Source organism: Lissotriton helveticus, chromosome 6, assembly GCF_964261635.1.
Source record: "Lissotriton helveticus chromosome 6, aLisHel1.1, whole genome shotgun sequence".
NCBI lineage: Eukaryota > Metazoa > Chordata > Amphibia > Caudata > Salamandridae > Lissotriton > Lissotriton helveticus.
The window spans coordinates 1,256,394,688-1,256,422,549 of record NC_136067.1 but is presented as its reverse complement, the minus strand read 5'-3'; positions in this window follow the sequence as shown (position 1 = coordinate 1,256,422,549).

Sequence of the window (27,862 nt, the reverse complement as noted above, 5' to 3'; positions counted from 1 at the left end):
GAGAAGGTAATAATTCACATCCAACCATCATTTAAAGTCAAAAGATTAAATGTTAAATTTTCATCAATATTGACCATTTTTTGAACGTTCGACAGGTCCGGGGTCATCGTTTTTCATCAGAAAATTGATTTTTTGGACTCTACCAAAAATGATTCAAAATGTCATTTGGATCGGGCCTCATGTTTAATAACCACTTTTTAAACACTCACAGTGACCTAAATTGCCATTTTTACAGAGTTTTCGCTTACTCAAAAGCTTCAATTTTGACCAATTTCAGGCACTTAAATGACTTTAAACACACTTATTTTAGTTGAAAAAGTAATAATTCACATCCAACCTTCATTTAAAGTCAAAAGATTAAATGTTAAAATTTCATGAATATTGACCTTTTTTTTGACTGTTCGACAGGTCATCGATTTTCATCAGAAAATTGATTTTTTGGACTCTACCAAAAATGATTCAAAATGTCATTTGGATCGGGCCTCATGTTTAATAACCACTTTTTAAACCCTCACAGTGACCAAAATTGCCATTTTTACAGAGTTTTCGCTTACTCAAAAGCTTCAATTTTGACCAATTTCAGGCACAGAAATGACTTTAAACACACTTATTTTATTTGAAAAAGTAATAATTCACATCCAACCGTCATTTAAAGTCAAAAGATTAAATGTTAAATTTTCATCAATATTGACCATTTTTTGAACGTTCGACAGGTCCGGGGTCATAGTTTTTCATCAGAAAATTGATTTTTTTGGACTCTACCAAAAATGATTCAAAATGTCATTTGGATCGGGCCTCATGTACAATAACCACTTTTTAAACCCTCACAGTGACCAAATTTGACATTTTTACAGAGTTTTGCTTACTCAAAAGCTTCAATTTTGACCAATTTCAGGCACAGAAATGACTTTAAACACACTTATTTTAGTTGAGAACTAATAATTCACATACAACCGTCATTTAAAGTCAAAAGATTAAATGTTAAATTTTCATCAATATTGACAATTTTTTGAACGTTCGACAGGTCCGGGGTCATCGTTTTTCATCAGAAAATTGATTTTTTTGGACTCTACCAAAAATGATTCAAAATGTCATTGGGATCGGGCCTCATGTAGAATAACCACTTTTTAAACCCTCACAGTGACCAAAATTGCCATTTTTACAGAGTTTTGCTTACCTAAAAGCTTCAATTTTGACCAATTTCAGGCACAGAAATGACTTTAAACACACTTATTATAGTTGAGAAGGTAATAATTCACATACAACCGTCATTTAAAGTCAAAAGATTAAATGTTAAAATTTCATCAATATTGACCACTTTTTTGAACGTTCGAGAGGTCCGGGGTCATCGTTTTTCATCAGAAAATTGATTTTTTGGACTCTACCAAAAATGATTTCAAATGTCATTTGGATCGGGCCTCATGTTGAATAACCACTTTTTAAACCCTCACAGTGACCAAAATTGCCATTTTTACAGACTTTTCGCTTACTCAAAAGCTTCAATTTTGACCAATTTCAGGCACAAAAATGACTTAAACACACTTATTTTAGTTGAAAAAGTAATAATTCACATCCAACCGTCATTTAAAGTCAAAAGATCAAATGTTAAAATTTCATCAATATTGACCACTTTTTTGAACGTTCGACAGGTCAGGGGTCATCGTTTTTCGTCAGAAAATTGATTTTTTGGACTCTACTAAAAATTATTCAAAATGTCATTCGGATCGGGCCTCATGTTGAATAACCACTTTTTAAACCCTCACAGTGACCAAAATTGCCATTTTTACTCAGTCTTCGCTTACTCAAAAGCTTCAATTTTGACCAATTTCAGGCACAGAAATGACTTTAAACACACTTATTTTAGTTGAAAACGTAATATTTCACATCCAACCGTCATTTAAAGTCAAAAGATTAAATGTTAAATTTTCATCAATATTGACCATTTTTTGAACGTTCGACAGGTCCGGGGTCATCGTTTTTCATCAGAAAATTGATTTTTTGGACTCTACCAAAAATGATTCAAAATGTCATTTGGATCGGGCCTCATGTACAATAACCACTTTTTAAACCCTCACAGTGACCAAATTTGACATTTTTACAGAGTTTTGCTTACTCAAAAGCTTCCATTTTGACCAATTTCAGGCACAGAAATGACTTTAAACACACTTATTTTAGTTGAGAACTAATAATTCACATACAACCGTCATTTAAAGTCAAAAGATTAAATGTTAAATTTTCATCAATATTGACAATTTTTTTAACGTTCGACAGGTCCGGGGTCATCGTTTTTCATCAGAAAATTGATTTTTTGGACTCTACCAAAAATGATTCAAAATGTCATTGGGATCGGGCCTCATGTAGAATAACCACTTTTTAAACCCTCACAGTGACCAAAATTGCCATTTTTACAGAGTTTTGCTTACTCAAAAGCTTCAATTTTGACCAATTTCAGGCACAGAAATGACTTTAAACACACTTATTATAGTTGAGAAGGTAATAATTCACATACAACCGTCATTTAAAGTCAAAAGTTAAAATGTTAAATTTTCATCAATATTGACAATTTTTTGAACGTTCGACAGGTCCGGGGTCATCGTTTTTCATCAGAAAATTGATTTTTTGGACTCTACCAAAAATGATTTAAAATGTCATTTGGATCGGGCCTCATGTTGAATAACCACTTTTTAAACCCTCACAGTGACCAAAATTGCCATTTTTACAGAGTTTTCGCTTACTCAAAAGCTTCAATTTTGACCAATTTCAGGCACAAAAATGACTTTAAACACACTTATTTTAGTTGAAAAAGTAATAATTCACATCCAACCGTCATTTAAAGTCAAAAGATCAAATGTTAAAATTTCATCAATATTGACCACTTTTTTGAACGTTCGACAGGTCAGGGGTCATCGTTTTTCGTCAGAAAATTGATTTTTTGGACTCTACTAAAAATGATTCAAAATGTCATTCGGATCGGGCCTCATGTTGAATAACCACTTTTTAAACCCTCACAGTGACCAAAATTGCCATTTTTACTGAGTTTTCGCTTACTCAAAAGCTTCAATTTTGACCAATTTCAGGCACAGAAATGACTTTAAACACACTTATTTTAGTTGAAAACGTAATATTTCACATCCAACCGTCATTTAAAGTCAAAAGATTAAATGTTAAAATTTCATCAATATTGACCACTTTTTTGAACGTTCGAGAGGTCCGGGGTCATCGTTTTTCATCAGAAAATTGATTTTTTGGACTCTACCAGAAATGATTCAAAATGTCATTGGGATCGGGCCTCATGTAGAATAACCACTTTTTAAACCCTTACAGTGACCAAAATTGCCATTTTTACAGAGTTTTGCTTACTCAAAAGCTTTAATTTTGACCAATTTCAGGCACAGATTAAATGTTAAATTTTCATCAATATGGACCATTTTTTGAACGTTCGACAGGTCCAGGGTCATCGTTTTTCATCAGAAAATTGATTTTTTGGACTCTACAGAAATGATTCAAAATGTCATTGGGATCGGGCCTCATGTAGAATAACCACTTTTTAAACCCTCACAGTGACCAAAATTGCCATTTTTACAGAGTTTTGCTTACTCAAAAGCTTTAATTTTGACCAATTTCAGGCACAGAAGTGACTTTAAACACACTTATTTTAGTTGAACAGGTAATAATTCACATACAACCGTCATTTAAAGTCAAAAGATTAAATGTTAAATTTTCATCAATATTGACAATTTTTTGAACGTTCGACAGGTCCAGGGTCATCGTTTTTCATCAGAAAATTGATTTTTTGGACTCTACCAAAAATGATTCAAAATGTCATTTGGATCGGGCCTCATGTTGAATAACCCCTTTTTAAACCCTCACATTGACCAAAATTGCAATTTTCACAGAGTTTTTGCTTACTCAAAAGCTTCAATTTTGACCAATTTCAGGCACAAAAATGACTTAAACACACTTATTTTAGTTGAAAAAGTAATAATTCACATCCAACCGTCATTTAAAGTCAAAAGATCAAATGTTAAAATTTCATCAATATTGACCACTTTTTTGAACGTTCGACAGGTCAGGGGTCATCGTTTTTCGTCAGAAAATTGATTTTTTGGACTCTACTAAAAATTATTCAAAATGTCATTCGGATCGGGCCTCATGTTGAATAACCACTTTTTAAACCCTCACAGTGACCAAAATTGCCATTTTTACTGAGTTTTCGCTTACTCAAAAGCTTCAATTTTGACCAATTTCAGGCACAGAAATGACTTTAAACACACTTATTTTAGTTGAAAACGTAATATTTCACATCCAACCGTCATTTAAAGTCAAAAGATTAAATGTTAATTTTTCATCAATATTGACCATTTTTTGAACGTTCGACAGGTCCGGGGTCATCGTTTTTCATCAGAAAATTGATTTTTTAGACTCTACCAAAAATGATTCAAAATGTCATTTGGATCGGGCCTCATGTACAATAACCACTTTTTAAACCCTCACAGTGACCAAATTTGACATTTTTACAGAGTTTTGCTTACTCAAAAGCTTCAATTTTGACCAATTTCAGGCACAGAAATGACTTTAAACACACTTATTTTAGTTGAGAACTAATAATTCACATACAACCGTCATTTAAAGTCAAAAGATTAAATGTTAAATTTTCATCAATATTGACAATTTTTTGAACGTTTGACAGGTCCGGGGTCATCGTTTTTCATCAGAAAATTGATTTTTTTGGACTCTACCAAAAATGATTCAAAATGTCATTGGGATCGGGCCTCATGTAGAATAACCACTTTTTAAACCCTCACAGTGACCAAAATTGCCATTTTTACAGAGTTTTGCTTACTCAAAAGCTTCAATTTTGACCAATTTCAGGCACAGAAATGACTTTAAACACACTTATTTTAGTTGAAAACGTAATATTTCACATCCAACCGTCATTTAAAGTCAAAAGATCAAATGTTAAAATTTCATCAATATTGACCACTTTTTTGAACGTTCGACAGGTCCGGGGTCATCGTTTTTCATCAGAAAATTGATTTTTTGGACTCTACCAGAAATGATTCAAAATGTCATTGGGATCGGTCCTCATGTAGAATAACCACTTTTTAAACCCTTACAGTGACCAAAATTGCCATTTTTACAGAGTTTTGCTTACTCAAAAGCTTTAATTTTGACCAATTTCAGGCACAGAAATGACTTTAAACAAACTTATTTTAGTTGAACAGGTAATAATTCACATCCAACCTTCATTTAAAGTCAAAAAATTAAATGTTAAAATTTTATCAATATTGACCACTTTTTTGAACGTTCGACAGGTCCGGGGTCATCGTTTTTCATCAGAAAATTGATTTTTTGGACTCTACCTGAAATGATTCAAAATGTCATTGGGATCGGGCCTCATGTAGAATAACCACTTTTTAAACCCTCACAGTGACCAAAATTGCCATTTTTACAGAGTTTTGCTTACTCAAAAGCTTTAATTTTGACCAATTTCAGGCACAGAAATGACTTTAAACACACTTATTTTAGTTGAACAGGTAATAATTCACATACAACCGTCATTTAAAGTCAAAAGATTAAATGTTAAATTTTCATCAATATTGACAATTTTTTGAACGTTCGACAGGTCCAGGGTCATCGTTTTTCATCAGAAAATTGATTTTTTGGACTCTACCAAAAATGATTCAAAATGTCATTTGGATCGGGCCTCATGTTGAATAACCCCTTTTTAAACCCTCACATTGACCAAAATTGCAATTTTCACAGAGTTTTTGCTTACTCAAAAGCTTCAATTTTGACCAATTTCAGGCACAAAAATGACTTAAACACACTTATTTTAGTTGAAAAAGTAATAATTCACATCCAACCGTCATTTAAAGTCAAAAGATCAAATGTTAAAATTTCATCAATATTGACCACTTTTTTGAACGTTCGACAGGTCAGGGGTCATCGTTTTTCGTCAGAAAATTGATTTTTTGGACTCTACTAAAAACTATTCAAAATGTCATTCGGATCGGGCCTCATGATGAATAACCACTTTTTAAACCCTCACAGTGACCAAAATTGCCATTTTTACTGAGTTTTCGCTTACTCAAAAGCTTCAATTTTGACCAATTTCAGGCACAGAAATGACTTTAAACACACTTATTTTAGTTGAAAACGTAATATTTCACATCCAACCGTCATTTAAAGTCAAAAGATTAAATGTTAAAATTTCATCAATATTGACCACTTTTTTGAACGTTCGAGAGGTCCGGGGTCATCGTTTTTCATCAGAAAATTGATTTTTTGGACTCTACTAAAAATGATTCAAAATGTCATTCGGATCGGGCCTCATGTTGAATAACCACTTTTTAAACCCTCACAGAGACCAAAATTGCCATTTTTACTGAGTTTTCGCTTACTCAAAAGCTTCAATTTTGACCAATTTCAGGCACAGAAATGACTTTAAACACACTTATTTTAGTTGAAAACGTAATATTTCACATCCAACCGTCATTTAAAGTCAAAAGATTAAATGTTAAAATTTCATCAATATTGACCACTTTTTTGAACGTTCGAGAGGTCCGGGGTCATCGTTTTTCATCAGAAAATTGATTTTTTGGACTCTACCAGAAATGATTCAAAATGTCATTGGGATCGGGCCTCATGTTTAATAACCACTTTTTAAACCCTCACAGTGACCAAAATTGCCATTTTTACAGAGTTTTCGCTTACTCGAAAGCTTCAATTTTGACCAATTTCAGGCACAGAAATGACTTTAAACACACTTATTTTATTTGAAAAAGTAATAGTTCACATCCAACCATCATTTAAAGTCAAAAGATTAAATGTTAAAATTTCATCAATATTGACCACTTTTTTGAACGTTCGACAGGTCCGGGGTCATCATTTTTCATCAGAAAATTGATTTTTTGGACTCTACCAAATATGATTCAAAATGTCATTGGGATCGGGCCTCATGTAGAATAACCACTTTTTAAACCCTCACAGTGACCAAAATTGCCATTTTTACAGAGTTTTGCTTACTCAAAAGCTTCAATTTTGACCAATTTCAGTCACAGAAATGACTTTAAACACACTTATTTTAGTTGAGAAGGTAATAATTCACATCCAACCGTCATTTAAAGTCAAAAGATTAAATGTTACATTTTCATCAATATTGACAATTTTTTGAACGTTAGACAGGTCCGGGGTCATCGTTTTTCATCAGAAAATTGATTTTTTGGTCTCTACCAAAAATGATTCAAAATGTCATTGGGATGGGGCCTCATGTAGAATAACAACTTTTTAAACCCTCAAAGTGACCAAAATTGCCATTTTTACAGAGTTTTGCTTACTCAAAAACTTCAATTTCGACCAATTTCAGGCACAGAAATGACTTTAAACACACTTATTTTAGATGAGAAGGTAATAATTCACATCCAACCATCATTTAAAGTCAAAAGATTAAATGTTAAATTTTCATCAATATTGACCATTTTTTGAACGTTCGACAGGTCCGGGGTCATCGTTTTTCATCAGAAAATTGATTTTTTGGACTCTACCAAAAATGATTCAAAATGTCATTTTGATCGGGCCTCATGTTTAATAACCACTTTTTAAACACTCACAGTGACCTAAATTGCCATTTTTACAGAGTTTTGCTTACTCAAAAGCTTTAATTTTGACCAATTTCAGGCACAGAAATGACTTTAAACACACTTATTTTAGTTGAACAGGTAATAATTCACATACAACCGTCATTTAAAGTCAAAAGATTAAATGTTAAATTTTCATCAATATTGACCATTTTTTGAACGTTCGACAGGTCCAGGGTCATCGTTTTTCATCAGAAAATTGATTTTTTGGACTCTACCAAAAATGATTCAAAATGTCATTTGGATTGGGCCTCATGTTTAATAACCACTTTTTAAACCCTCACAGTGACCAAAATTGCCATTTTTACAGAGTTTTCGCTTACTCAAAAGCTTAAATTTTGACCAATTTCAGGCACAGAAATGACTTTAAACACACTTATTTTCTTTGAAAAAGTAATAGTTCACATCCAACCATCATTTAAAGTCAAAAGATTAAATGTTAAAATTTCATCAATATTGACCACTTTTTTGAACGTTCGACAGGTTCATCGTTTTTCTTCAGAATATTGATTTTTTGGACTCTACCAAAAATGATTCAAAATGTCATTGGGATCGGGCCTCATGTAGAATAACCACTTTTTAAACCCTCACAGTGACCAAAATTGCCATTTTTACAGAGTTTTGCTTACTCAAAAGCTTCAATTTTGACCAATTTCAGGCACAGCAATGACTTTAAACACACTTATTTTAGTTGAAAAAGTAATAATTCACATACAACCGTCATTGAAAGTCAAAAGATTAAATGTTAAATTTTCATCAATATTGACAATTTTTTGAACGTTCGACAGGTCCGGGGTCATCGTTTTTCATCAGAAAATTGATTTTTTGGACTCTACCAAAAATGATTCAAAATGTCATTTGGATCGGGCCTCATGTTGAATAATCACTTTTTAAACCCTCACAGTGACCAAAATTGCCATTTATACAGAATTTTCGCTTACTCAAAAGCTTCAATTTTTACCAATTTCAGGCACAAAAATGACTAAACACACTTATTTTAGTTGAAAAAGTAATAATTCACATCCAACCGTCATTTAAAGTCAAAAGATCAAATGTTAAAATTTCATCAATATTGACCACTTTTTTGAACATTCGACAGGTCATTGTTTTTCATCAGAAAATTGATTTTTTGGACTGTACCAAAAATGATTCAAAATGTCATTGAGATCGGGCCTCATGTAGGATAACCACTTTTTAAACCCTCACAGTGACCAAAATTGCTATTTTTACAGAGTTTTGCTTACTCAAAAGCTTTAATTTTGACCAATTTCAGGCACAGAAATGACTTTAAACACACTTATTTTAGTTGAAAAAGTAATAATTCACATCCAACCTTCATTTATAGTCAAAAGATTAAATGTTAAAATTTCATCAATATTGACCTTTTTATTTTACTGTACGACAGGTCCGGGGTCATCGTTTTTCATCAGAAAATTGATTTTTTGGACTCTACCAAAAATGATTCAAAATGTCATTTGGATCGGGCCTCATGTTTAATAACCAATTTCCAATTGACCAATTTCAGGCACAGAAATGACTTTAAACACACTTATTTTATTTGAAAAAGTAATAGTTCACATCCAACCATCATTTAAAGTCAAAAGATTAAATGTTAAAATTTCATCAATATTGACCACTTTTTTGAACGTTCGACAGGTCCGGGGTCATCGTTTTTCATCAGAAAATAGATTTTTTGGTCTCTACCAAAAATGATTCAAAATGTCATTGGGATCGGGCCTCATGTAGAATAACAACTTTTTAAACCCTCAAAGTGACCAAAATTGCCATTTTTACAGAGTTTTGATTACTCAAAAACTTCAATTTCGACCAATTTCAGGCACAGAAATGACTTTAAACACACTTATTTTAGATGAGAAGGTAATAATTCACATCCAACCATCATTTAAAGTCAAAAGATTAAATGTTAAATTTTCATCAATATTGACCATTTTTTGAACGTTCGACAGGTCCGGGGTCATCGTTTTTCATCAGAAAATTGATTTTTTGGACTCTACCAAAAATGATTCAAAATGTCATTTGGATCGGGCCTCATGTTTAATAACCACTTTTTAAACACTCACAGTGACCTAAATTGCCATTTTTACAGAGTTTTCGCTTACTCAAAAGCTTCAATTTTGACCAATTTCAGGCACTTAAATGACTTTAAACACACTTATTTTAGTTGAAAAAGTAATAATTCACATCCAACCTTCATTTAAAGTCAAAAGATTAAATGTTAAAATTTCATGAATATTGACCTTTTTTTTGACTGTTCGACAGGTCATTGTTTTTCATCAGAAAATTGATTTTTTGGACTCTACCAAAAATGATTCAAAATGTCATTTGGATCGGGCCTCATGTTTAATAACCACTTTTTAAACCCTCACAGTGACCAAAATTGCCATTTTTACAGAGTTTTCGCTTACTCAAAAGCTTCAATTTTGACCAATTTCAGGCACAGAAATGACTTTAATCACACTTATTTTATTTGAAAAAGTAATAATTCACATCCAACCGTCATTTAAAGTCAAAAGATTAAATGTTAAATTTTCATCAATATTGACCATTTTTTGAACGTTCGACAGGTCCGGGGTCATAGTTTTTCATCAGAAAATTGATTTTTTGGACTCTACCAAAAATGATTCAAAATGTCATTTGGATCGGGCCTCATGTACAATAACCACTTTTTAAACCCTCACAGTGACCAAATTTGACATTTTTACAGAGTTTTGCTTACTCAAAAGCTTCAATTTTGACCAATTTCAGGCACAGAAATGACTTTAAACACACTTATTTTAGTTGAGAACTAATAATTCACATACAACCGTCATTTAAAGTCAAAAGATTAAATGTTAAATTTTCATCAATATTGACAATTTTTTGAACGTTCGACAGGTCCGGGGTCATCGTTTTTCATCAGAAAATTGATTTTTTGGACTCTACCAAAAATGATTCAAAATGTCATTGGGATCGGGCCTCATGTAGAATAACCACTTTTTAAACCCTCACAGTGACCAAAATTGCCATTTTTACAGAGTTTTGCTTACCTAAAAGCTTCAATTTTGACCAATTTCAGGCACAGAAATGACTTTAAACACACTTATTATAGTTGAGAAGGTAATAATTCACATACAACCGTCATTTAAAGTCAAAAGATTAAATGTTAAAATTTCATCAATATTGACCACTTTTTTGAACGTTCGAGAGGTCCGGGGTCATCGTTTTTCATCAGAAAATTGATTTTTTGGACTCTACCAAAAATGATTTCAAATGTCATTTGGATCGGGCCTCATGTTGAATAACCACTTTTTAAACCCTCACAGTGACCAAAATTGCCATTTTTACAGACTTTTCGCTTACTCAAAAGCTTCAATTTTGACCAATTTCAGGCACAAAAATGACTTAAACACACTTATTTTAGTTGAAAAAGTAATAATTCACATCCAACCGTCATTTAAAGTCAAAAGATCAAATGTTAAAATTTCATCAATATTGACCACTTTTTTGAACGTTCGACAGGTCAGGGGTCATCGTTTTTCGTCAGAAAATTGATTTTTTGGACTCTACTAAAAATTATTCAAAATGTCATTCGGATCGGGCCTCATGTTGAATAACCACTTTTTAAACCCTCACAGTGACCAAAATTGCCATTTTTACTCAGTCTTCGCTTACTCAAAAGCTTCAATTTTGACCAATTTCAGGCACAGAAATGACTTTAAACACACTTATTTTAGTTGAACACGTAATATTTCACATCCAACCGTCATTTAAAGTCAAAAGATTAAATGTTAAATTTTCATCAATATTGACCATTTTTTGAACGTTCGACAGGTCCGGGGTCATCGTTTTTCATCAGAAAATTGATTTTTTGGACTCTACCAGAAATGATTCAAAATGTCATTGGGATCGGGCCTCATGTAGAATAACCACTTTTTAAACCCTTACAGTGACCAAAATTGCCATTTTTACAGAGTTTTGCTTACTCAAAAGCTTTAATTTTGACCAATTTCAGGCACAGAAATGACTTTAAACACACTTATTTTAGATGAGAAGGTAATAATTCACATCCAACCATCATTTAAAGTCAAAAGATTAAATGTTAAATTTTCATCAATATTGACCATTTTTTGAACGTTCGACAGGTCCGGGGTCATCGTTTTTCATCAGAAAATTGATTTTTTGGACTCTACCAAAAATGATTCAAAATGTCATTTGGATCGGGCCTCATGTTTAATAACCACTTTTTAAACACTCACAGTGACCTAAATTGCCATTTTTACAGAGTTTTCGCTTACTCAAAAGCTTCAATTTTGACCAATTTCAGGCACTTAAATGACTTTAAACACACTTATTTTAGTTGAAAAAGTAATAATTCACATCCAACCTTCATTTAAAGTCAAAAGATTAAATGTTAAAATTTCATGAATATTGACCTTTTTTTTGACTGTTCGACAGGTCATCGATTTTCATCAGAAAATTGATTTTTTGGACTCTACCAAAAATGATTCAAAATGTCATTTGGATCGGGCCTCATGTTTAATAACCACTTTTTAAACCCTCACAGTGACCAAAATTGCCATTTTTACAGAGTTTTCGCTTACTCAAAAGCTTCAATTTTGACCAATTTCAGGCACAGAAATGACTTTAAACACACTTATTTTATTTGAAAAAGTAATAATTCACATCCAACCGTCATTTAAAGTCAAAAGATTAAATGTTAAATTTTCATCAATATTGACCATTTTTTGAACGTTCGACAGGTCCGGGGTCATAGTTTTTCATCAGAAAATTGATTTTTTTGGACTCTACCAAAAATGATTCAAAATGTCATTGAGATCGGGCCTCATGTAGAATAACCACTTTTTAAACCCTCACAGTGACCAAAATTGCCATTTTTACAGAGTTTTGCTTACCTAAAAGCTTCAATTTTGACCAATTTCAGGCACAGAAATGACTTTAAACACACTTATTATAGTTGAGAAGGTAATAATTCACATACAACCGTCATTTAAAGTCAAAAGATTAAATGTTAAAATTTCATCAATATTGACCACTTTTTTGAACGTTCGAGAGGTCCGGGGTCATCGTTTTTCATCAGAAAATTGATTTTTTGGACTCTACCAAAAATGATTTCAAATGTCATTTGGATCGGGCCTCATGTTGAATAACCACTTTTTAAACCCTCACAGTGACCAAAATTGCCATTTTTACAGACTTTTCGCTTACTCAAAAGCTTCAATTTTGACCAATTTCAGGCACAAAAATGACTTAAACACACTTATTTTAGTTGAAAAAGTAATAATTCACATCCAACCGTCATTTAAAGTCAAAAGATCAAATGTTAAAATTTCATCAATATTGACCACTTTTTTGAACGTTCGACAGGTCAGGGGTCATCGTTTTTCGTCAGAAAATTGATTTTTTGGACTCTACTAAAAATTATTCAAAATGTCATTCGGATCGGGCCTCATGTTGAATAACCACTTTTTAAACCCTCACAGTGACCAAAATTGCCATTTTTACTCAGTCTTCGCTTACTCAAAAGCTTCAATTTTGACCAATTTCAGGCACAGAAATGACTTTAAACACACTTATTTTAGTTGAAAACGTAATATTTCACATCCAACCGTCATTTAAAGTCAAAAGATTAAATGTTAAATTTTCATCAATATTGACCATTTTTTGAACGTTCGACAGGTCCGGGGTCATCGTTTTTCATCAGAAAATTGATTTTTTGGACTCTACCAAAAATGATTCAAAATGTCATTTGGATCGGGCCTCATGTACAATAACCACTTTTTAAACCCTCACAGTGACCAAATTTGACATTTTTACAGAGTTTTGCTTACTCAAAAGCTTCCATTTTGACCAATTTCAGGCACAGAAATGACTTTAAACACACTTATTTTAGTTGAGAACTAATAATTCACATACAACCGTCATTTAAAGTCAAAAGATTAAATGTTAAATTTTCATCAATATTGACAATTTTTTTAACGTTCGACAGGTCCGGGGTCATCGTTTTTCATCAGAAAATTGATTTTTTGGACTCTACCAAAAATGATTCAAAATGTCATTGGGATCGGGCCTCATGTAGAATAACCACTTTTTAAACCCTCACAGTGACCAAAATTGCCATTTTTACAGAGTTTTGCTTACTCAAAAGCTTCAATTTTGACCAATTTCAGGCACAGAAATGACTTTAAACACACTTATTATAGTTGAGAAGGTAATAATTCACATACAACCGTCATTTAAAGTCAAAAGTTAAAATGTTAAATTTTCATCAATATTGACAATTTTTTGAACGTTCGACAGGTCCGGGGTCATCGTTTTTCATCAGAAAATTGATTTTTTGGACTCTACCAAAAATGATTCAAAATGTCATTGGGATCGGGCCTCATGTTTAATAACCACTTTTTAAACCCTCACAGTGACCAAAATTGCCATTTTTACAGAGTTTTGCTTACCTAAAAGCTTCAATTTTGACCAATTTCAGGCACAGAAATGACTTTAAACACACTTATTATAGTTGAGAAGGTAATAATTCACATACAACCGTCATTTAAAGTCAAAAGATTAAATGTTAAAATTTCATCAATATTGACCACTTTTTTGAACGTTCGAGAGGTCCGGGGTCATCGTTTTTCATCAGAAAATTGATTTTTTGGACTCTACCAAAAATGATTTCAAATGTCATTTGGATCGGGCCTCATGTTGAATAACCACTTTTTAAACCCTCACAGTGACCAAAATTGCCATTTTTACAGACTTTTCGCTTACTCAAAAGCTTCAATTTTGACCAATTTCAGGCACAAAAATGACTTAAACACACTTATTTTAGTTGAAAAAGTAATAATTCACATCCAACCGTCATTTAAAGTCAAAAGATCAAATGTTAAAATTTCATCAATATTGACCACTTTTTTGAACGTTCGACAGGTCAGGGGTCATCGTTTTTCGTCAGAAAATTGATTTTTTGGACTCTACTAAAAATTATTCAAAATGTCATTCGGATCGGGCCTCATGTTGAATAACCACTTTTTAAACCCTCACAGTGACCAAAATTGCCATTTTTACTCAGTCTTCGCTTACTCAAAAGCTTCAATTTTGACCAATTTCAGGCACAGAAATGACTTTAAACACACTTATTTTAGTTGAAAACGTAATATTTCACATCCAACCGTCATTTAAAGTCAAAAGATTAAATGTTAAATTTTCATCAATATTGACCATTTTTTGAACGTTCGACAGGTCCGGGGTCATCGTTTTTCATCAGAAAATTGATTTTTTGGACTCTACCAAAAATGATTCAAAATGTCATTTGGATCGGGCCTCATGTACAATAACCACTTTTTAAACCCTCACAGTGACCAAATTTGACATTTTTACAGAGTTTTGCTTACTCAAAAGCTTCCATTTTGACCAATTTCAGGCACAGAAATGACTTTAAACACACTTATTTTAGTTGAGAACTAATAATTCACATACAACCGTCATTTAAAGTCAAAAGATTAAATGTTAAATTTTCATCAATATTGACAATTTTTTTAACGTTCGACAGGTCCGGGGTCATCGTTTTTCATCAGAAAATTGATTTTTTGGACTCTACCAAAAATGATTCAAAATGTCATTGGGATCGGGCCTCATGTAGAATAACCACTTTTTAAACCCTCACAGTGACCAAAATTGCCATTTTTACAGAGTTTTGCTTACTCAAAAGCTTCAATTTTGACCAATTTCAGGCACAGAAATGACTTTAAACACACTTATTATAGTTGAGAAGGTAATAATTCACATACAACCGTCATTTAAAGTCAAAAGTTAAAATGTTAAATTTTCATCAATATTGACAATTTTTTGAACGTTCGACAGGTCCGGGGTCATCGTTTTTCATCAGAAAATTGATTTTTTGGACTCTACCAAAAATGATTTAAAATGTCATTTGGATCGGGCCTCATGTTGAATAACCACTTTTTAAACCCTCACAGTGACCAAAATTGCCATTTTTACAGAGTTTTCGCTTACTCAAAAGCTTCAATTTTGACCAATTTCAGGCACAAAAATGACTTTAAACACACTTATTTTAGTTGAAAAAGTAATAATTCACATCCAACCGTCATTTAAAGTCAAAAGATCAAATGTTAAAATTTCATCAATATTGACCACTTTTTTGAACGTTCGACAGGTCAGGGGTCATCGTTTTTCGTCAGAAAATTGATTTTTTGGACTCTACTAAAAATGATTCAAAATGTCATTCGGATCGGGCCTCATGTTGAATAACCACTTTTTAAACCCTCACAGTGACCAAAATTGCCATTTTTACTGAGTTTTCGCTTACTCAAAAGCTTCAATTTTGACCAATTTCAGGCACAGAAATGACTTTAAACACACTTATTTTAGTTGAAAACGTAATATTTCACATCCAACCGTCATTTAAAGTCAAAAGATTAAATGTTAAAATTTCATCAATATTGACCACTTTTTTGAACGTTCGAGAGGTCCGGGGTCATCGTTTTTCATCAGAAAATTGATTTTTTGGACTCTACCAGAAATGATTCAAAATGTCATTGGGATCGGGCCTCATGTAGAATAACCACTTTTTAAACCCTTACAGTGACCAAAATTGCCATTTTTACAGAGTTTTGCTTACTCAAAAGCTTTAATTTTGACCAATTTCAGGCACAGAAATGACTTTAAACAAACTTATTTTAGTTGTACAGGTAATAATTCACATACAACCGTCATTTAAAGTCAAAAGATTAAATGTTAAATTTTCATCAATATTGACAATTTTTTGAACGTTCGACAGGTCCAGGGTCATCGTTTTTCATCAGAAAATTGATTTTTTGGACTCTACCAAAAATGATTCAAAATGTCATTTGGATCGGGCCTCATGTTGAATAACCCCTTTTTAAACCCTCACATTGACCAAAATTGCAATTTTCACAGAGTTTTTGCTTACTCAAAAGCTTCAATTTTGACCAATTTCAGGCACAAAAATGACTTAAACACACTTATTTTAGTTGAAAAAGTAATAATTCACATCCAACCGTCATTTAAAGTCAAAAGATCAAATGTTAAAATTTCATCAATATTGACCACTTTTTTGAACGTTCGACAGGTCAGGGGTCATCGTTTTTCGTCAGAAAATTGATTTTTTGGACTCTACTAAAAATTATTCAAAATGTCATTCGGATCGGGCCTCATGTTGAATAACCACTTTTTAAACCCTCACAGTGACCAAAATTGCCATTTTTACTGAGTTTTCGCTTACTCAAAAGCTTCAATTTTGACCAATTTCAGGCACAGAAATGACTTTAAACACTTATTTTAGTTGAAAACGTAATATTTCACATCCAACCGTCATTTAAAGTCAAAAGATTAAATGTTAATTTTTCATCAATATTGACCATTTTTTGAACGTTCGACAGGTCCGGGGTCATCGTTTTTCATCAGAAAATTGATTTTTTGGACTCTACCAAAAATGATTCAAAATGTCATTTGGATCGGGCCTCATGTACAATAACCACTTTTTAAACCCTCACAGTGACCAAATTTGACATTTTTACAGAGTTTTGCTTACTCAAAAGCTTCAATTTTGACCAATTTCAGGCACAGAAATGACTTTAAACACACTTATTTTAGTTGAGAACTAATAATTCACATACAACCGTCATTTAAAGTCAAAAGATTAAATGTTAAATTTTCATCAATATTGACAATTTTTTGAACGTTTGACAGGTCCGGGGTCATCGTTTTTCATCAGAAAATTGATTTTTTTGGACTCTACCAAAAATGATTCAAAATGTCATTGGGATCGGGCCTCATGTAGAATAACCACTTTTTAAACCCTCACAGTGACCAAAATTGCCATTTTTACAGAGTTTTGCTTACTCAAAAGCTTCAATTTTGACCAATTTCAGGCACAGAAATGACTTTAAACACACTTATTTTAGTTGAAAACGTAATATTTCACATCCAACCGTCATTTAAAGTCAAAAGATCAAATGTTAAAATTTCATCAATATTGACCACTTTTTTGAACGTTCGACAGGTCCGGGGTCATCGTTTTTCATCAGAAAATTGATTTTTTGGACTCTACCAGAAATGATTCAAAATGTCATTGGGATCGGTCCTCATGTAGAATAACCACTTTTTAAACCCTTACAGTGACCAAAATTGCCATTTTTACAGAGTTTTGCTTACTCAAAAGCTTTAATTTTGACCAATTTCAGGCACAGAAATGACTTTAAACAAACTTATTTTAGTTGAACAGGTAATAATTCACATCCAACCTTCATTTAAAGTCAAAAAATTAAATGTTAAAATTTTATCAATATTGACCACTTTTTTGAACGTTCGACAGGTCCGGGGTCATCGTTTTTCATCAGAAAATTGATTTTTTGGACTCTACTAAAAATTATTCAAAATGTCATTCGGATCGGGCCTCATGTTGAATAACCACTTTTTAAACCCTCACAGTGACCAAAATTGCCATTTTTACTCAGTCTTCGCTTACTCAAAAGCTTCAATTTTGACCAATTTCAGGCACAGAAATGACTTTAAACACACTTATTTTAGTTGAAAACGTAATATTTCACATCCAACCGTCATTTAAAGTCAAAAGATTAAATGTTAAATTTTCATCAATATTGACCATTTTTTGAACGTTCGACAGGTCCGGGGTCATCGTTTTTCATCAGAAAATTGATTTTTTGGACTCTACCAAAAATGATTCAAAATGTCATTTGGATCGGGCCTCATGTACAATAACCACTTTTTAAACCCTCACAGTGACCAAATTTGACATTTTTACAGAGTTTTGCTTACTCAAAAGCTTCCATTTTGACCAATTTCAGGCACAGAAATGACTTTAAACACACTTATTTTAGTTGAGAACTAATAATTCACATACAACCGTCATTTAAAGTCAAAAGATTAAATGTTAAATTTTCATCAATATTGACAATTTTTTTAACGTTCGACAGGTCCGGGGTCATCGTTTTTCATAAGAAAATTGATTTTTTGGACTCTACCAAAAATGATTCAAAATGTCATTGGGATCGGGCCTCATGTAGAATAACCACTTTTTAAACCCTCACAGTGACCAAAATTGCCATTTTTACAGAGTTTTGCTTACTCAAAAGCTTCAATTTTGACCAATTTCAGGCACAGAAATGACTTTAAACACACTTATTATAGTTGAGAAGGTAATAATTCACATACAACCGTCATTTAAAGTCAAAAGTTAAAATGTTAAATTTTCATCAATATTGACAATTTTTTGAACGTTCGACAGGTCCGGGGTCATCGTTTTTCATCAGAAAATTGATTTTTTGGACTCTACCAAAAATGATTCAAAATGTCATTGGGATCGGGCCTCATGTTTAATAACCACTTTTTAAACCCTCACAGTGACCAAAATTGCCATTTTTACAGAGTTTTGCTTACCTAAAAGCTTCAATTTTGACCAATTTCAGGCACAGAAATGACTTTAAACACACTTATTATAGTTGAGAAGGTAATAATTCACATACAACCGTCATTTAAAGTCAAAAGATTAAATGTTAAAATTTCATCAATATTGACCACTTTTTTGAACGTTCGAGAGGTCCGGGGTCATCGTTTTTCATCAGAAAATTGATTTTTTGGACTCTACCAAAAATGATTTCAAATGTCATTTGGATCGGGCCTCATGTTGAATAACCACTTTTTAAACCCTCACAGTGACCAAAATTGCCATTTTTACAGACTTTTCGCTTACTCAAAAGCTTCAATTTTGACCAATTTCAGGCACAAAAATGACTTAAACACACTTATTTTAGTTGAAAAAGTAATAATTCACATCCAACCGTCATTTAAAGTCAAAAGATCAAATGTTAAAATTTCATCAATATTGACCACTTTTTTGAACGTTCGACAGGTCAGGGGTCATCGTTTTTCGTCAGAAAATTGATTTTTTGGACTCTACTAAAAATTATTCAAAATGTCATTCGGATCGGGCCTCATGTTGAATAACCACTTTTTAAACCCTCACAGTGACCAAAATTGCCATTTTTACTCAGTCTTCGCTTACTCAAAAGCTTCAATTTTGACCAATTTCAGGCACAGAAATGACTTTAAACACACTTATTTTAGTTGAAAACGTAATATTTCACATCCAACCGTCATTTAAAGTCAAAAGATTAAATGTTAAATTTTCATCAATATTGACCATTTTTTGAACGTTCGACAGGTCCGGGGTCATCGTTTTTCATCAGAAAATTGATTTTTTGGACTCTACCAAAAATGATTCAAAATGTCATTTGGATCGGGCCTCATGTACAATAACCACTTTTTAAACCCTCACAGTGACCAAATTTGACATTTTTACAGAGTTTTGCTTACTCAAAAGCTTCCATTTTGACCAATTTCAGGCACAGAAATGACTTTAAACACACTTATTTTAGTTGAGAACTAATAATTCACATACAACCGTCATTTAAAGTCAAAAGATTAAATGTTAAATTTTCATCAATATTGACAATTTTTTGAACGTTCGACAGGTCCGGGGTCATCGTTTTTCATCAGAAAATTGATTTTTTGGACTCTACCAAAAATGATTCAAAATGTCATTGGGATCGGGCCTCATGTAGAATAACCACTTTTTAAACCCTCACAGTGACCAAAATTGCCATTTTTACAGAGTTTTGCTTACTCAAAAGCTTCAATTTTGACCAATTTCAGGCACAAAAATGACTTTAAACACACTTATTTTAGTTGAAAAAGTAATAATTCACATCCAACCGTCATTTAAAGTCAAAAGATCAAATGTTAAAATTTCATCAATATTGACCACTTTTTTGAACGTTCGACAGGTCAGGGGTCATCGTTTTTCATCAGAAAATTGATTTTTTGGACTCTACTAAAAATGATTCAAAATGTCATTCGGATCGGGCCTCATGTTGAATAACCACTTTTTAAACCCTCACAGTGACCAAAATTGCCATTTTTACTGAGTTTTCGCTTACTCAAAAGCTTCAATTTTGACCAATTTCAGGCACAGAAATGACTTTAAACACACTTATTTTAGTTGAAAACGTAATATTTCACATCCAACCGTCATTTAAAGTCAAAAGATTAAATGTTAAAATTTCATCAATATTGACCACTTTTTTGAACGTTCGAGAGGTCCGGGGTCATCGTTTTTCATCAGAAAATTGATTTTTTGGACTCTACCAGAAATGATTCAAAATGTCATTGGGATCGGGCCTCATGTAGAATAACCACTTTTTAAACCCTTACAGTGACCAAAATTGCCATTTTTACAGAGTTTTGCTTACTCAAAAGCTTTAATTTTGACCAATTTCAGGCACAGAAATGACTTTAAACAAACTTATTTTAGTTGTACAGGTAATAATTCACATACAACCGTCATTTAAAGTCAAAAGATTAAATGTTAAATTTTCATCAATATGGACCATTTTTTGAACGTTCGACAGGTCCAGGGTCATCGTTTTTCATCAGAAAATTGATTTTTTGGACTCTACAGAAATGATTCAAAATGTCATTGGGATCGGGCCTCATGTAGAATAACCACTTTTTAAACCCTCACAGTGACCAAAATTGCCATTTTTACAGAGTTTTGCTTACTCAAAAGCTTTAATTTTGACCAATTTCAGGCACAGAAGTGACTTTAAACACACTTATTTTAGTTGAACAGGTAATAATTCACATACAACCGTCATTTAAAGTCAAAAGATTAAATGTTAAATTTTCATCAATATTGACAATTTTTTGAACGTTCGACAGGTCCAGGGTCATCGTTTTTCATCAGAAAATTGATTTTTTGGACTCTACCAAAAATGATTCAAAATGTCATTTGGATCGGGCCTCATGTTGAATAACCCCTTTTTAAACCCTCACATTGACCAAAATTGCAATTTTCACAGAGTTTTTGCTTACTCAAAAGCTTCAATTTTGACCAATTTCAGGCACAAAAATGACTTAAACACACTTATTTTAGTTGAAAAAGTAATAATTCACATCCAACCGTCATTTAAAGTCAAAAGATCAAATGTTAAAATTTCATCAATATTGACCACTTTTTTGAACGTTCGACAGGTCAGGGGTCATCGTTTTTCGTCAGAAAATTGATTTTTTGGACTCTACTAAAAATTATTCAAAATGTCATTCGGATCGGGCCTCATGTTGAATAACCACTTTTTAAACCCTCACAGTGACCAAAATTGCCATTTTTACTGAGTTTTCGCTTACTCAAAAGCTTCAATTTTGACCAATTTCAGGCACAGAAATGACTTTAAACACTTATTTTAGTTGAAAACGTAATATTTCACATCCAACCGTCATTTAAAGTCAAAAGATTAAATGTTAATTTTTCATCAATATTGACCATTTTTTGAACGTTCGACAGGTCCGGGGTCATCGTTTTTCATCAGAAAATTGATTTTTTGGACTCTACCAAAAATGATTCAAAATGTCATTTGGATCGGGCCTCATGTACAATAACCACTTTTTAAACCCTCACAGTGACCAAATTTGACATTTTTACAGAGTTTTGCTTACTCAAAAGCTTCAATTTTGACCAATTTCAGGCACAGAAATGACTTTAAACACACTTATTTTAGTTGAGAACTAATAATTCACATACAACCGTCATTTAAAGTCAAAAGATTAAATGTTAAATTTTCATCAATATTGACAATTTTTTGAACGTTTGACAGGTCCGGGGTCATCGTTTTTCATCAGAAAATTGATTTTTTTGGACTCTACCAAAAATGATTCAAAATGTCATTGGGATCGGGCCTCATGTAGAATAACCACTTTTTAAACCCTCACAGTGACCAAAATTGCCATTTTTACAGAGTTTTGCTTACTCAAAAGCTTCAATTTTGACCAATTTCAGGCACAGAAATGACTTTAAACACACTTATTTTAGTTGAAAACGTAATATTTCACATCCAACCGTCATTTAAAGTCAAAAGATCAAATGTTAAAATTTCATCAATATTGACCACTTTTTTGAACGTTCGACAGGTCCGGGGTCATCGTTTTTCATCAGAAAATTGATTTTTTGGACTCTACCTGAAATGATTCAAAATGTCATTGGGATCGGGCCTCATGTAGAATAACCACTTTTTAAACCCTCACAGTGACCAAAATTGCCATTTTTACAGAGTTTTGCTTACTCAAAAGCTTTAATTTTGACCAATTTAAGGCACAGAAATGACTTTAAACACACTTATTTTAGTTGAACAGGTAATAATTCACATACAACCGTCATTTAAAGTCAAAAGATTAAATGTTAAATTTTCATCAATATTGACAATTTTTTGAACGTTCGACAGGTCCAGGGTCATCGTTTTTCATCAGAAAATTGATTTTTTGGACTCTACCAAAAATGATTCAAAATGTCATTTGGATCGGGCCTCATGTTGAATAACCCCTTTTTAAACCCTCACATTGACCAAAATTGCAATTTTCACAGAGTTTTTGCTTACTCAAAAGCTTCAATTTTGACCAATTTCAGGCACAAAAATGACTTAAACACACTTATTTTAGTTGAAAAAGTAATAATTCACATCCAACCGTCATTTAAAGTCAAAAGATCAAATGTTAAAATTTCATCAATATTGACCACTTTTTTGAACGTTCGACAGGTCAGGGGTCATCGTTTTTCGTCAGAAAATTGATTTTTTGGACTCTACTAAAAATTATTCAAAATGTCATTCGGATCGGGCCTCATGTTGAATAACCACTTTTTAAACCCTCACAGTGACCAAAATTGCCATTTTTACTGAGTTTTCGCTTACTCAAAAGCTTCAATTTTGACCAATTTCAGGCACAGAAATGACTTTAAACACACTTATTTTAGTTGAAAACTTAATATTTCACATCCAACCGTCATTTAAAGTCAAAAGATTAAATGTTAAAATTTCATCAATATTGACCACTTTTTTGAACGTTCGAGAGGTCCGGGGTCATCGTTTTTCATCAGAAAATTGATTTTTTGGACTCTACCAAAAATGATTAAAAATGTCATTGAGATCGGGCCTCATGTTGAATAACCACTTTTTAAACCCTCACAGTGACCAAAATTGCCATTTTTACTGAGTTTTCGCTTACTCAAAAGCTTCAATTTTGACCAATTTCAGGCACAGAAATGACTTTAAACACACTTATTTTAGTTGAAAACTTAATATTTCACATCCAACCGTCATTTAAAGTCAAAAGATTAAATGTTAAAATTTCATCAATATTGACCACTTTTTTGAACGTTCGAGAGGTCCGGGGTCATCGTTTTTCATCAGAAAATTGATTTTTTGGACTCTACCAAAAATGATTAAAAATGTCATTGAGATCGGGCCTCATGTAGGATAAACACTTTTTAAACCCTCACAGTGACCAAAATTGCTATTTTTACAGAGTTTTGCTTACTCAAAAGCTTTAATTTTGACCAATTTCAGGCACAGAAATGACTTTAAACACACTTATTTTAGTTGAAAAAGTAATAATTCACATCCAACCATCATTTAAAGTCAAAAGATCAAATGTTAAAATTTCATCAATATTGACCACTTTTTTGAACGTTCGACAGGTCAGGGGTCATCGTTTTTCGTCAGAAAATTGATTTTTTGGACTCTACTAAAAATGATTCAAAATGTCATTCGGATCGGGCCTCATGTTGAATAACCACTTTTTAAACCCTCACAGAGACCAAAATTGCCATTTTTACTGAGTTTTCGCTTACTCAAAAGCTTCAATTTTGACCAATTTCAGGCACAGAAATGACTTTAAACACACTTATTTTAGTTGAAAACGTAATATTTCACATCCAACCGTCATTTAAAGTCAAAAGATTAAATGTTAAAATTTCATCAATATTGACCACTTTTTTGAACGTTCGAGAGGTCCGGGGTCATCGTTTTTCATCAGAAAATTGATTTTTTGGACTCTACCAGAAATGATTCAAAATGTCATTGGGATCGGGCCTCATGTTTAATAACCACTTTTTAAACCCTCACAGTGACCAAAATTGCCATTTTTACAGAGTTTTCGCTTACTCGAAAGCTTCAATTTTGACCAATTTCAGGCACAGAAATGACTTTAAACACACTTATTTTATTTGAAAAAGTAATAGTTCACATCCAACCATCATTTAAAGTCAAAAGATTAAATGTTAAAATTTCATCAATATTGACCACTTTTTTGAACGTTCGACAGGTCCGGGGTCATCATTTTTCATCAGAAAATTGATTTTTTGGACTCTACCAAATATGATTCAAAATGTCATTGGGATCGGGCCTCATGTAGAATAACCACTTTTTAAACCCTTACAGTGACCAAAATTGCCATTTTTACAGAGTTTTGCTTACTCAAAAGCTTTAATTTTGACCAATTTCAGGCACAGAAATGACTTTAAACAAACTTATTTTAGTTGTACAGGTAATAATTCACATACAACCGTCATTTAAAGTCAAAAGATTAAATGTTAAATTTTCATCAATATGGACCATTTTTTGAACGTTCGACAGGTCCAGGGTCATCGTTTTTCATCAGAAAATTGATTTTTTGGACTCTACAGAAATGATTCAAAATGTCATTGGGATCGGGCCTCATGTAGAATAACCACTTTTTAAACCCTCACAGTGACCAAAATTGCCATTTTTACAGAGTTTTGCTTACTCAAAAGCTTTAATTTTGACCAATTTCAGGCACAGAAGTGACTTTAAACACACTTATTTTAGTTGAACAGGTAATAATTCACATACAACCGTCATTTAAAGTCAAAAGATTAAATGTTAAATTTTCATCAATATTGACAATTTTTTGAACGTTCGACAGGTCCAGGGTCATCGTTTTTCATCAGAAAATTGATTTTTTGGACTCTACCAAAAATGATTCAAAATGTCATTTGGATCGGGCCTCATGTTGAATAACCCCTTTTTAAACCCTCACATTGACCAAAATTGCAATTTTCACAGAGTTTTTGCTTACTCAAAAGCTTCAATTTTGACCAATTTCAGGCACAAAAATGACTTAAACACACTTATTTTAGTTGAAAAAGTAATAATTCACATCCAACCGTCATTTAAAGTCAAAAGATCAAATGTTAAAATTTCATCAATATTGACCACTTTTTTGAACGTTCGACAGGTCAGGGGTCATCGTTTTTCGTCAGAAAATTGATTTTTTGGACTCTACTAAAAATTATTCAAAATGTCATTCGGATCGGGCCTCATGTTGAATAACCACTTTTTAAACCCTCACAGTGACCAAAATTGCCATTTTTACTGAGTTTTCGCTTGCTCAAAAGCTTCAATTTTGACCAATTTCAGGCACAGAAATGACTTTAAACACTTATTTTAGTTGAAAACGTAATATTTCACATCCAACCGTCATTTAAAGTCAAAAGATTAAATGTTAATTTTTCATCAATATTGACCATTTTTTGAACGTTCGACAGGTCCGGGGTCATCGTTTTTCATCAGAAAATTGATTTTTTGGACTCTACCAAAAATGATTCAAAATGTCATTTGGATCGGGCCTCATGTACAATAACCACTTTTTAAACCCTCACAGTGACCAAATTTGACATTTTTACAGAGTTTTGCTTACTCAAAAGCTTCAATTTTGACCAATTTCAGGCACAGAAATGACTTTAAACACACTTATTTTAGTTGAGAACTAATAATTCACATACAACCGTCATTTAAAGTCAAAAGATTAAATGTTAAATTTTCATCAATATTGACAATTTTTTGAACGTTTGACAGGTCCGGGGTCATCGTTTTTCATCAGAAAATTGATTTTTTTGGACTCTACCAAAAATGATTCAAAATGTCATTGGGATCGGGCCTCATGTAGAATAACCACTTTTTAAACCCTCACAGTGACCAAAATTGCCATTTTTACAGAGTTTTGCTTACTCAAAAGCTTCAATTTTGACCAATTTCAGGCACAGAAATGACTTTAAACACACTTATTTTAGTTGAAAACGTAATATTTCACATCCAACCGTCATTTAAAGTCAAAAGATCAAATGTTAAAATTTCATCAATATTGACCACTTTTTTGAACGTTCGACAGGTCCGGGGTCATCGTTTTTCATCAGAAAATAGATTTTTTGGACTCTACCAGAAATGATTCAAAATGTCATTGGGATCGGTCCTCATGTAGAATAACCACTTTTTAAACCCTTACAGTGACCAAAATTGCCATTTTTACAGAGTTTTGCTTACTCAAAAGCTTTAATTTTGACCAATTTCAGGCACAGAAATGACTTTAAACAAACTTATTTTAGTTGAACAGGTAATAATTCACATCCAACCTTCATTTAAAGTCAAAAAATTAAATGTTAAAATTTTATCAATATTGACCACTTTTTTGAACGTTCGACAGGTCCGGGGTCATCGTTTTTCATCAGAAAATTGATTTTTTGGACTCTACTAAAAATTATTCAAAATGTCATTCGGATCGGGCCTCATGTTGAATAACCACTTTTTAAACCCTCACAGTGACCAAAATTGCCATTTTTACTCAGTCTTCGCTTACTCAAAAGCTTCAATTTTGACCAATTTCAGGCACAGAAATGACTTTAAACACACTTATTTTAGTTGAAAACGTAATATTTCACATCCAACCGTCATTTAAAGTCAAAAGATTAAATGTTAAATTTTCATCAATATTGACCATTTTTTGAACGTTCGACAGGTCCGGGGTCATCGTTTTTCATCAGAAAATTGATTTTTTGGACTCTACCAAAAATGATTCAAAATGTCATTTGGATCGGGCCTCATGTACAATAACCACTTTTTAAACCCTCACAGTGACCAAATTTGACATTTTTACAGAGTTTTGCTTACTCAAAAGCTTCCATTTTGACCAATTTCAGGCACAGAAATGACTTTAAACACACTTATTTTAGTTGAGAACTAATAATTCACATACAACCGTCATTTAAAGTCAAAAGATTAAATGTTAAATTTTCATCAATATTGACAATTTTTTTAACGTTCGACAGGTCCGGGGTCATCGTTTTTCATAAGAAAATTGATTTTTTGGACTCTACCAAAAATGATTCAAAATGTCATTGGGATCGGGCCTCATGTAGAATAACCACTTTTTAAACCCTCACAGTGACCAAAATTGCCATTTTTACAGAGTTTTGCTTACTCAAAAGCTTCAATTTTGACCAATTTCAGGCACAGAAATGACTT